At 34.0% G+C, this 10,316-nt stretch overlaps 1 pseudogene; it reads left to right on the forward strand.

The window, feature by feature from the left end:
- Window positions 1–1,409: 1,409 nt before the first annotated feature.
- LOC128185182 (uncharacterized) lies at window positions 1,410–9,842 on the forward strand (annotated as a pseudogene).
- Window positions 9,843–10,316: the final 474 nt, after the last annotated feature.

The following is a 10,316-nucleotide window of genomic DNA, read 5'->3' on the forward strand; positions in this document are numbered from 1 at the left end:
ATAAATCAAAGTACTGAAGTACTGACGGGAGTTGATTTGATCGATTATCATTTATTTCTTGCAGGGCAATTAGTTTCTATAGTCTGTATTTGAATTACGCACTTTTTTATAACATGAATTTTAATTAGACTTTTCAGACAAGAATTTACAATATGAATTATGTTGTGTAATATTTAAAGATAGATATCAAACTATGTATTAGAAATCGAAACAATTCTAAAAATTGTATGGATCCAAGCACTGTTGATATTGAACTCCAGTCTCGTTCAACCAGACGCTCAGCTGTCTCCGTTAATCTCCGACAAGCAAGAGAGCCTTTCTGCTTGTCGGAGATTTACGAAGACACCCGAGTGTTTGGTTGAACGAGACTATATTAAACTCTGGCGTAGGAATACATGAGAGTACATAAATATCTAAATTGTTCGTATTATATAAAATCTTACTATTTTCAAAGTGTTTATAGATAAATTTCCTCGAAAAACAATGTTTCAGCATACATTACATCGAATTTTTGTATTATATTCAAGAACTAATGATGATTTGTGCTTAGGTCCAAACACTGTTTCACTTTCGGTTTGCCAGCGTGACTGCATAGGAGAGTTGATTAAAATCAACTCCCAAAAAGGAATAACTATATGAATTATCTAAATAGTTATAATTACTTGCTAACAAAATAAAACAATTGAAGAGATGAATATTCCCACAGCTAAGCTATATAGAGAAAAATATCTCACATGAAAATGCGAAGAAGCTATTTTATTACAAGTAGTACATGTATTTTCAATCGATTGCATAGAATTACAACAATCCCCTTCATCTCTCTCTCTCTTTCTCTCTCTCTCTCTCTCATATATAAATTCTAGCTTCTATCATGCGGGTTATGATTAATAAAATGGTAATTTTTTTTTACATAAACAAGCTTTTTATTAACTGTAAATTACCCGAATTCTCAAGCAGAATATATACGTCGATCATACTTAATGTTTTTCCATAACTGTGTATTTAAGAATAAAATTTGATGTCATAACACCCAAATTTTACTTTTAAATATTCATTTGTAGACAGATACTAATATAATACTTAAGACTATGGGGTCACCGGGACCCACCATCCTTATATTTGAGCGTTTATAATCAAATGTTAAGCCAAACAATGCATTTCACCTTTCGAATACTAAAACATGTCAATGCTCTCAATGTTTTAATTTGAAATAAATAATAAAGATCGTAAGGTAGGTGATGTTCCATGGTAACACTTCTTTGATATTTGGAAAATAAAAATCAAATACTGGTAGATGGTTCGGAATTGATACCCTACCTTCCCGCAGTAAAATTAAAATGAAGTTGCGGCCTTTATTAGACAAAGAACACAGCTACGTGTAGTATGTATGGTCACCTAGGAAGCCAAATATGTACGTCATACAAGTAATTTTAAAAATATTGCCAATACAAAACTTGAAAATTCGAAATCTTATCTTTATGTTTACATCTAATACCATTTAACCTGTGGTTTAATTAATTACTGCTAATTCTTGATTACTTTCTTTATTTCCAAGTAAGATTGCTTTTTGTTAACTTTTAAAATAGGTTTTTACTATCTTTAATGGTCTTGATATTTCGAGATAAAAAGAAATGAACCTTGTTCAAAATTACTCTAAATTTAACAGCATTTTTGACACTACAGAGGAAAGGCGATTTATAAGCCAATATTTTCCACATGCAGACAGTAGCTGTTCTATGAAAATTTTAAAAAAAACCAAAACAATCGTATAGATAAACCACAGGAAGTAGGATTCGACCCTCCCCCCCCCCCCCACACACACACACCAACACCAACTCCTCTTAACAATATTTAGTTCCAGGGGTAGATCCAGAATTTGAAGTTAGAGGGGGCATCAGTATAAGACAGGGAGTCTGGAGGCCGCTTTGAGGCCTCCAGATGGTCCAGGGCAAAGTCCTGTTGGTGACCCAGGAGGCAAAGCCGGCCCCGGAAGCTCCAGGATTCTAGAGATTGTGTAGGGTAAAAAGGAAGTCTTCAAATAGACGTTTGAGATATTTCTTCTCGTGATTACCGGTATACTTAAAGTAAATAAAACTATTTACAATTTTAAAAGGTTTGTAGATTTAAGACCTACAGTCATCAAATCCCTCTGTCTTGTAGAAATCCAAGAAACATATCTTTCGAATGACTGTAAATTAATCAGTTTAAAAATCAAGCTCAGTGGGACAATGTAAATTAATGAAGTTTTAATAAACGATAACTATATACACCAGCTTATATTATAATAAAAATGGAAGAGTCGTTATAACACTAGTTAGTATAACCAATTTCTTAAAGGTGGGTATATGGGTGATGGGTGACTGGTCATATTTGAACACAAGGACAGCGTAACCAAAATGGTTTTTTTTTCTGGGGGGGGGGGGGGGGGTTAGTTACACCATTGAACACATGCGTTTCCTTATATTGCACCATTGAAATCAGTCTAATGTAGAGAAATCCCCAAAGTTAAAAAAAAAAGATAATTTAGACTCGCAAGTTGTACATTTTCTTTGCCAGAGGGAGTATGATTTAACTTTATTTGGACAATTTTTTTAGGGCGGTGGGGGCGCCGGGTGCGACCTCCTTTACTCCGCCACTGATTTACCGCTTGTTCTATAATTTTTCCCTTAATTTCCAAGTTTTGTGGTATGCAACCAAAATGATAATTGATTAATAAGTAAGTAATAGAAAGTGTTAGACTTGTATGCATCCCCCATCCTTTGTAATGTTTAGAACTAACCTACATTTTCACTATAATCAAAAAAGGGACCCCGCAAGTACATATGATTGAAATTGATTAATAACGATACATGAACATTGATTTCTTTGTTTTAAATGATGGGGTGTATGGGTCGTATTTGACTAAAAACAGAATTCTTAAAAAGTCGAGCTATTAAACGATAGCATTTTGAACGTAGATTTACTATAGCATTGAATCATGATTTTTGAAGTATACACTCTCATAACTGCAGCGGTGTGTGCATACAAATTGAGTAACGCGCGTTAGCGCGTTATGAACATTTGTTTGCACACACCGCTGCAGTTATGAGAGTGTATACTTCAAAAAATCATGATTTAATGCTTATATTTACATTTTTTAACTTCTTGCCTTGTCTGCAAATGTGATTCATACCATAAAATTCCTATCTTATCCTAAGGGTAAGTTAATATTAATGGAAGAGCCACAGTAACAGCCACAAGCGTGAACTTTGATTTTCGCTTGTGACGTTGCAGTTTACAGCGTTCAACGTTTGTGACGTCATAATAAAACTCGTCGATTTGACCTTTGACTACTTGTTGCATTTAGAGGCATTTGAAGATCACAGAATTTAATGGAAAAACACAGTAGAATGTAAATATATGCATATATACATTAATAAATGAAGCAAACTATCTAAAAGTTATTTTGATAATCTTGGTGACTGTTCGCCCTTACTCTTAAATTCACCTCCATTATATCTAGATATGTCATTAATAAAAGGGTAAAAACTTTCCATTTTAATTCATATACATGTAAATATGATTAAATTATAGCGTATCATACAGCAACGTTACAATATGAACAATATTATATATTTGCACTGCATTTTATTTAGATTAAATGTCTTGAGTTCGACTTTTAAAAAGAGCACGGAGTACGATTTGGAGTACGAGATCATACTCAAGAAAGTTTTATAACCTCCGGGCCAGGAAGGAAAACCGATAGTCGACATGTCGGATCGTTTTTGTGAAGGTTTGTTGTTTCTTTTAGAAAAAAATTAACTATTATTAACATGGGGAAGTCTGTGACAAGTGTATGGTTTTCACTTAAAATTGATCGAAAGATTTTGCATGTGTTTTTAATAAGGTACTGGAGCAGTTATAATTATAGACTATCGACTAGTACAGGACCAGTTATCGGCTTCATAATGAGTTCGGGTGTTGAGTTACGAGTAAACAAACTTTATTAACTGCATTACATATATGGGTATGCAATAGATATATATACACTGTACCAAGTAAGTAGTATATATTCATAGTACTTTCACTATTAGCGTTGACTCGGGGATGAAGTAATATGATTAAAATTGAGATTACTTTCCTGTTAAAAATTTCCAATTTTGCATTCAATTTGGCATGACAAAGGCTGAACGTTAGCGAAATTATACATATTCTTCAGGATAGGATTTATGCAGTTGAATGTTGGCTCTAATATTTGTAATTCCAACGAAAATGTTGATGTCGTCTCCAATGAACATGTAGAAATTTATCGTGTTTGGCTAAATTTACTGTCGCGAATAATGGTGTAATTTTTGTCGAAAATCATAGCCCTTTCATCTTTAACTGTAAAGATAACAAAATATATGCAGTAACATTATTTTCTAAAGAGTGGTTCCAGCCACGGGTATTTGTTATCATATTTTGGAATCACAATAAGGGACAATATTTCGGAAACAAAGAAAATAATCTAAAGCAGTTGTCTAAGAATAGTTTGAAACGCAACGATAAAAAAATCCGGTAGATACCGCGATCAAAAGATTGCAACAAGAAAGTAATACCAGCTCCGGATTCTGCCGCCGCCGCGTTAAAAAAAGAAGATGTTTGTGACGATATTCCCGTTAAAGATATCAAATTAGAATATAAAGAGGGTTCTGATAAGACAAAAAATGGATATCTGGGCTTAACGTTTCGCACAAGAAAAATATTTTAGATCCAAAAGGGTGGTTTTGATCCGATATTATGAATTATTCATTAGATATTGTCAAAAAGCAGTTTGAACACATAATATGGGATACAGTTAACAAATCTTGCAGCTATATTTGACAAACTAACTAATTCATGGAAATGCGATAAAAAATTTGAACATATCAAACCCCTTTCAGTTTAGATACACCATAGGGGTAGGAGTCATTGGGTAACATCTTTTCAAAATAACAGATAATAGATAAATAGATAGTCTTAGCAGGAACAAGTACCAAAATGTAAACACCCCATCTCTTGAAATTCAACTCTCTATTATGTATTGGCGTGATAAGAATTCAATACCTATTAAGATTTTAGATGCTCAAAATCAACAGAATGGCTATGATTGTGAACTATTTGCAATTGCTGATCTTGTAGAATTTTGCTTCAATCCCGATAATTTATTACAAATTAAAACCTCTCTCCGAATGCATGTATGTAATCTTGTTGAATGTTTAGTAAATGGTATATTTACAAAATTTCCACAGAATTCATCACAAACTTTTGACACTACAGTGTTAAAACATAAGATTTAAGCAATTCATTGCTGTTGTTCTTGTGGGTTTCCAGATTGGGTAGATGAAATGGTAGGTTGCGATTTTTTTAACTAGGGAAAAACTTCGTACCGTTTGGAAACATTCAAAATGTGTTGATGTAAATAATGATTGTACAGATTGCTTTTGTGATGACTATTGTCGTGAAAAAATTTGAAAAATATGTGTTGTTTTATGCGAATGTGTTGTTTTAAAAAACTCTTTTTGTGTTTTAATAACAGGCGTTGTTCACATTTTTCTGTATTTTGGCTTCTTAACCTAAGTGCATCGATTAAAATTTGTAAATTTTGTGTAAAATATTCATTCCGGCAAAGGTTTTGAGAATTTGAAGTTCTTAAGTATATAAAACTATATATTTTCTGAAAGGTATATATCCTGGGATTAAAAAGATCTTTACCGAATAAAAATACATTCAATGGTATTAACGATACAGGTGATTATGTCTGGATGACTGCAGAAGTATGGCATTCTTTTTTAATGAAAAAAAATCATTCCGGCAAAGGTTTTCGATATCAAATCAAAACATATGGGTTCAATTTGTAAAAATTTCAAAGATATGATCGTAATAATATAAAATATTGTGTCCGAATGAAAAATGAAGATGACTACCTCATCCCGGCACCGGATTTTTATGACCATAGCTCATTCCGACTGAGGTTTTGCATTCGACACTTTAAATTATCAAAAATATTTTTATATATCTGTAAAGCCCTATATCCATAGATGAAAAAAAAACCGAATGAATGGCGATAGCTTATACACAACACAAGCCGTCGACCTTTTTATACATGTCACATTGTCTATTCCGTCACCATTCATTCGATTATTAGTAGATTATTAGTAGAATAATAAATAGCTTGATACTCGAGTAATTTGTTCAATACAGAACAATAGTCGACAAAACCAGTACTATATAGCTAGCAATTTGTTGTATTATAAAATATGTATTTATTTAGCAACTGTTCCAATGATTCCATACATGAAATCGGCAAAATAGGGGTCTTCTATGGACGCATTAGGAACACTTTAAAATAACTAGATAGAAAGAAAGATAAGGATTTAACCATTTGAGTTGTCAAATGTTATGCATACATGTATATATCGGGTATTCAGATATAAATTAAAATGAAATACGATGCAAACCTTTAATATTACCCGATAACTGGTCCACTATAGTACCAGTAAATAAGTTTTTGTGAACTGCTAAATCTAACAGTTCTATTTTTTGTGAGAAGATCAATTATATATTAAATAATCCATGGGGTTAACTAACCATTTTTAATATTTTTTTTTAGAATAATTTTAAAATCTATCGAGGTGTCTGACCATGGACAGCCGTACTTGGGCCCAGGATGTGTTACGGTGTCATCTCTGTGAGACCCCGGGGCCCCCTATGTACTGTGACCTTTGTCATATACATCTGTGTGTAGCCTGCGTGGGAAAACATCTCTTAGATGAATCCAAAGAACAGAAATTGGTAACATTCAAGAAGCGGGGATTTGCACCTGAATGTTTCAAACATTCCAAAAAATTGTGTGAACTTTATTGTGAACAATGTGCCATTCCTATTTGCGTGGAGTGTGTCTCCTCTGGTGAACATCTAGGCCATAAAATGGTTGGGATTTTGAAAATTATAGAAAACAAGAAAGAAGCTTTACGCGGAGATTTACAAGTATTAGAAAATAGCATTGATCCTAAATACCAAGCGATAGCATCTAACATCCAAGTTCAGAAAGCTGATCTAAAAACTCAAACAAACTGACAAAAGCTATAGATAGACACGGAGAAGCCTTGCACAGAGAAATAGACACTGCTATTGAGAAATTGAAATCTGATGTAGCTGACCTAAATAAACAGGAAAATGAAATAAAACGCAGTATTTCCGATATTGCACTGATAATTGCTGATCTGAAGAAATTAATGATCTCCAATGATATCAGCCTCATCAGTGCCTACAACTCCAGGAATGCTGACTTCAAAAGATTGCCTCCTAAACTCACAATTTCTTTTCCAAGATTCACCCCTCAGAAGATAAACAAAGAACAAATTTATCAGCAGATTGGATCTCTGTCAGCGTTTCCTATCAACACATAAGAACATGCCTACACAATGGGTTCTCCCGGTGCTGAGTCATATCCACAGGACAGACCGCTCATTGATGTACCTCGAATCATCACAGAAATAAACGCAGAGTATGGAGAATTAAATAACTCACTCAGTGTGTCCTGCTTGAGCGACGATGAAGTGTGGACGAGTGGTAATGACAACATGATGAGACTCTACAACCTCCACGGTAAACTAGTAAAGTCAATCAAAACCAAGTCAGGGAACACACCAATAGACATAGCAGTGACACAGAGTGGTGAACTAGTTTATACTGATCCCCATGATAGAACTGTGAACATAGTGAAGGATGCACAGATACAGACAGTGATCAGACTACAGGGGTGGAAACCGTGGTATATTTGTAGTGCATCTGATGGTGATTTCTTAGTCGTCATGGAAAATGAAATTACGAAACATAAAAAGGTTGTACGTTACTCTGACTCCAGAGAGAAACATACGATCCAATATGATGACAAGGGACAACCCCTGTATTCATCGCAAAGTCATACCAAATACATCTGCGAGAACAAAAACCAAGATATCTGTGTAGCTGACAGTTACACTGATAGCCCTGCAGTAGTAGTGGTCAATCAGGCAGGGGAACTCCGGTATACATATACGCATCCTCCCCTTCCCACCATGGTGCCATTTGAACAAGTCGGCATCACGACAGACAGCCAGAGTCGGATCCTTGCATCAGACATTAACAACCAATGTATCCATATCCTTGATCAGGACGGGCAGTACCTCCGCTACATCGAAAACTTACATTTACAGCATCCTCGGGGTTTATGGGTGGACACCAGAGGCTTTTTGTTTGTGTCTGAGCGCTACACCGGTATAATTAAAAAAAATCAGTATTACATTTGAACAAACTTTATTATTTTTATTACCAATATCATTAACAATCTTACTTTGTTTATGCTCGCATTTTATGAATACAGATTGTATTATGAATTAAATGAAAAAATGACAATAAGAAACTGTCAACCATCTCAAAAATCCATGAAACGAAATGAAAGTTCAAAACAGAGCAACAAGGGCTTCTAAAAAGATAGAAGTAGGATCAGCTGCAGGTGCCTGGGAGGAGTGAGCATCTTCTAATAAGCGGTCACATGTATTGTCAATCTACTTTTTACATGCAAAATGAAAATATTATACAAGGGCCTACATTTTTTTCGGCAAAGTTTCAGATGCTTGATAGGTTCACATTGACCAGCAAAAAAATACCATTAATATCTGATTTTCAATTTGGTCCAATGTACCTCCATTTAGAATTTTGACATCATAAAATTAACTCTTCTGCCACTTTTATCAAACAATACAATCAAATAGCGTAAGCATTCTAAACCTAGTAATACTTGGATATTTGACATGTATCGTTTATAGATAGTTGCAAAGTAATATAAATTATGTTTTCATAATGTGTGTGATATGCTGTTTTATGTGATTGCACTCTTCCTTGAACATTGCAATTATTTAAACTTTTTACTGACTAATGGAATATTGATTGATGATGTTATGTGCTGCTAGTGTATTCATGCTTTCTTATCCAATGCACTAAATAAAAATTTTGATTACTAGTAGCTGAATATTCATTGATGTGGTAATTGTGACTACCCAGTATCTGCCCGATGGTCAACTCGCCATACACATTCCGCCATGATGTTATAGTCAATCCGCGTTTCTGGGCATCAATTCTTTCCATCAAAACTAAAATCACATCTTATGTTCTTTTTTTATTTATTAACTTTTTTTGAATTAACCGAAGATATTTGCCTGCGATGAAGCATAAATTTTCACCATGACGTACACTAGTCAACCAGCGTTCTTGTTTACCCCGTTCTGGAAAGTTCTATCCCATTCTCTTACTAGAGGTCGTCATGCTTTGCAAGCAAATGATATCTATCCACAGCTTATCCATCTAAACTAAAATTTCACATTAAAGAAACAAATTGCCTTGTTTTATTTACTAAACGTTTGTCAAATGCTAACTTCTATGTTTACTCTAAGTTACCAATTTTATTCAGTCTTTACGTAATCATTCACAATTATTTCATTACAATCATAGATTTTGATGCAAACTCCCACTGACTTGGATCCACCAAAGTGTGTCCATGTTTGTTATTTCGGGCTTGTTTATCGAAAATTAAAGTAGGTTTTATTAAATTTCACAATAATAACTTATCTGAGGTAAGATTCAGTAATAGCTTACGGACATCATATCACACGTGTTGAAATACCATAAGTGTAATCAGTTTCTCTAGTGCAGGAATTCATTTTTTAGTTTATTGGCAAAATGTCTTAAATTATAAGTATAGATATATGTTATGTGTATCTGTATATGTACATGTATTATGTCTTTATGCATCCATATATGTTAGGCGCGACCGGGTCTATAGAACCATGCTAGGATCTACATGTAGCATTATTATATAATATGAACATTTTTAGATCACCTGATCCGAAGGCTCAAGTGGGCTTTTTAATAAAGATTTGTCCGTTGTCTGTCGTTGTTGTTGTCGTCGTTGTTGTAAAATTTTCATGTTTTCATCTTCTTTCCCAGGATTACTTGGCCGATTCAACCAAACTTGGCACAAAATATCACTGGGTGCGGGGATTTAAGTTTATTTAAAGGAAGGGCCACGTCTTTTCTATAGGGGAGATTATTTAAGTATTGAATCCTTATTTTTTGAAAAATATACTCTCATAACTGCAACGGTGTGTGCATACAAATTGAATAACGCGCGTTAGCGCGTTATGAAAATTTGTTTGCACACACCGTTGCAGTTATGAGACTATATCTTTCAAAAAATAAGGATTTAATGCTTATATTTACATTTTTTTTACCTTGTTGTCTTGTACGCAAATGCAAATTATACCTCAAAATTATTG

The sequence above is a fragment of the Crassostrea angulata genome, chromosome 5 (genome assembly GCF_025612915.1).
Source record: "Crassostrea angulata isolate pt1a10 chromosome 5, ASM2561291v2, whole genome shotgun sequence".
Taxonomy (NCBI): domain Eukaryota; kingdom Metazoa; phylum Mollusca; class Bivalvia; order Ostreida; family Ostreidae; genus Magallana; species Magallana angulata.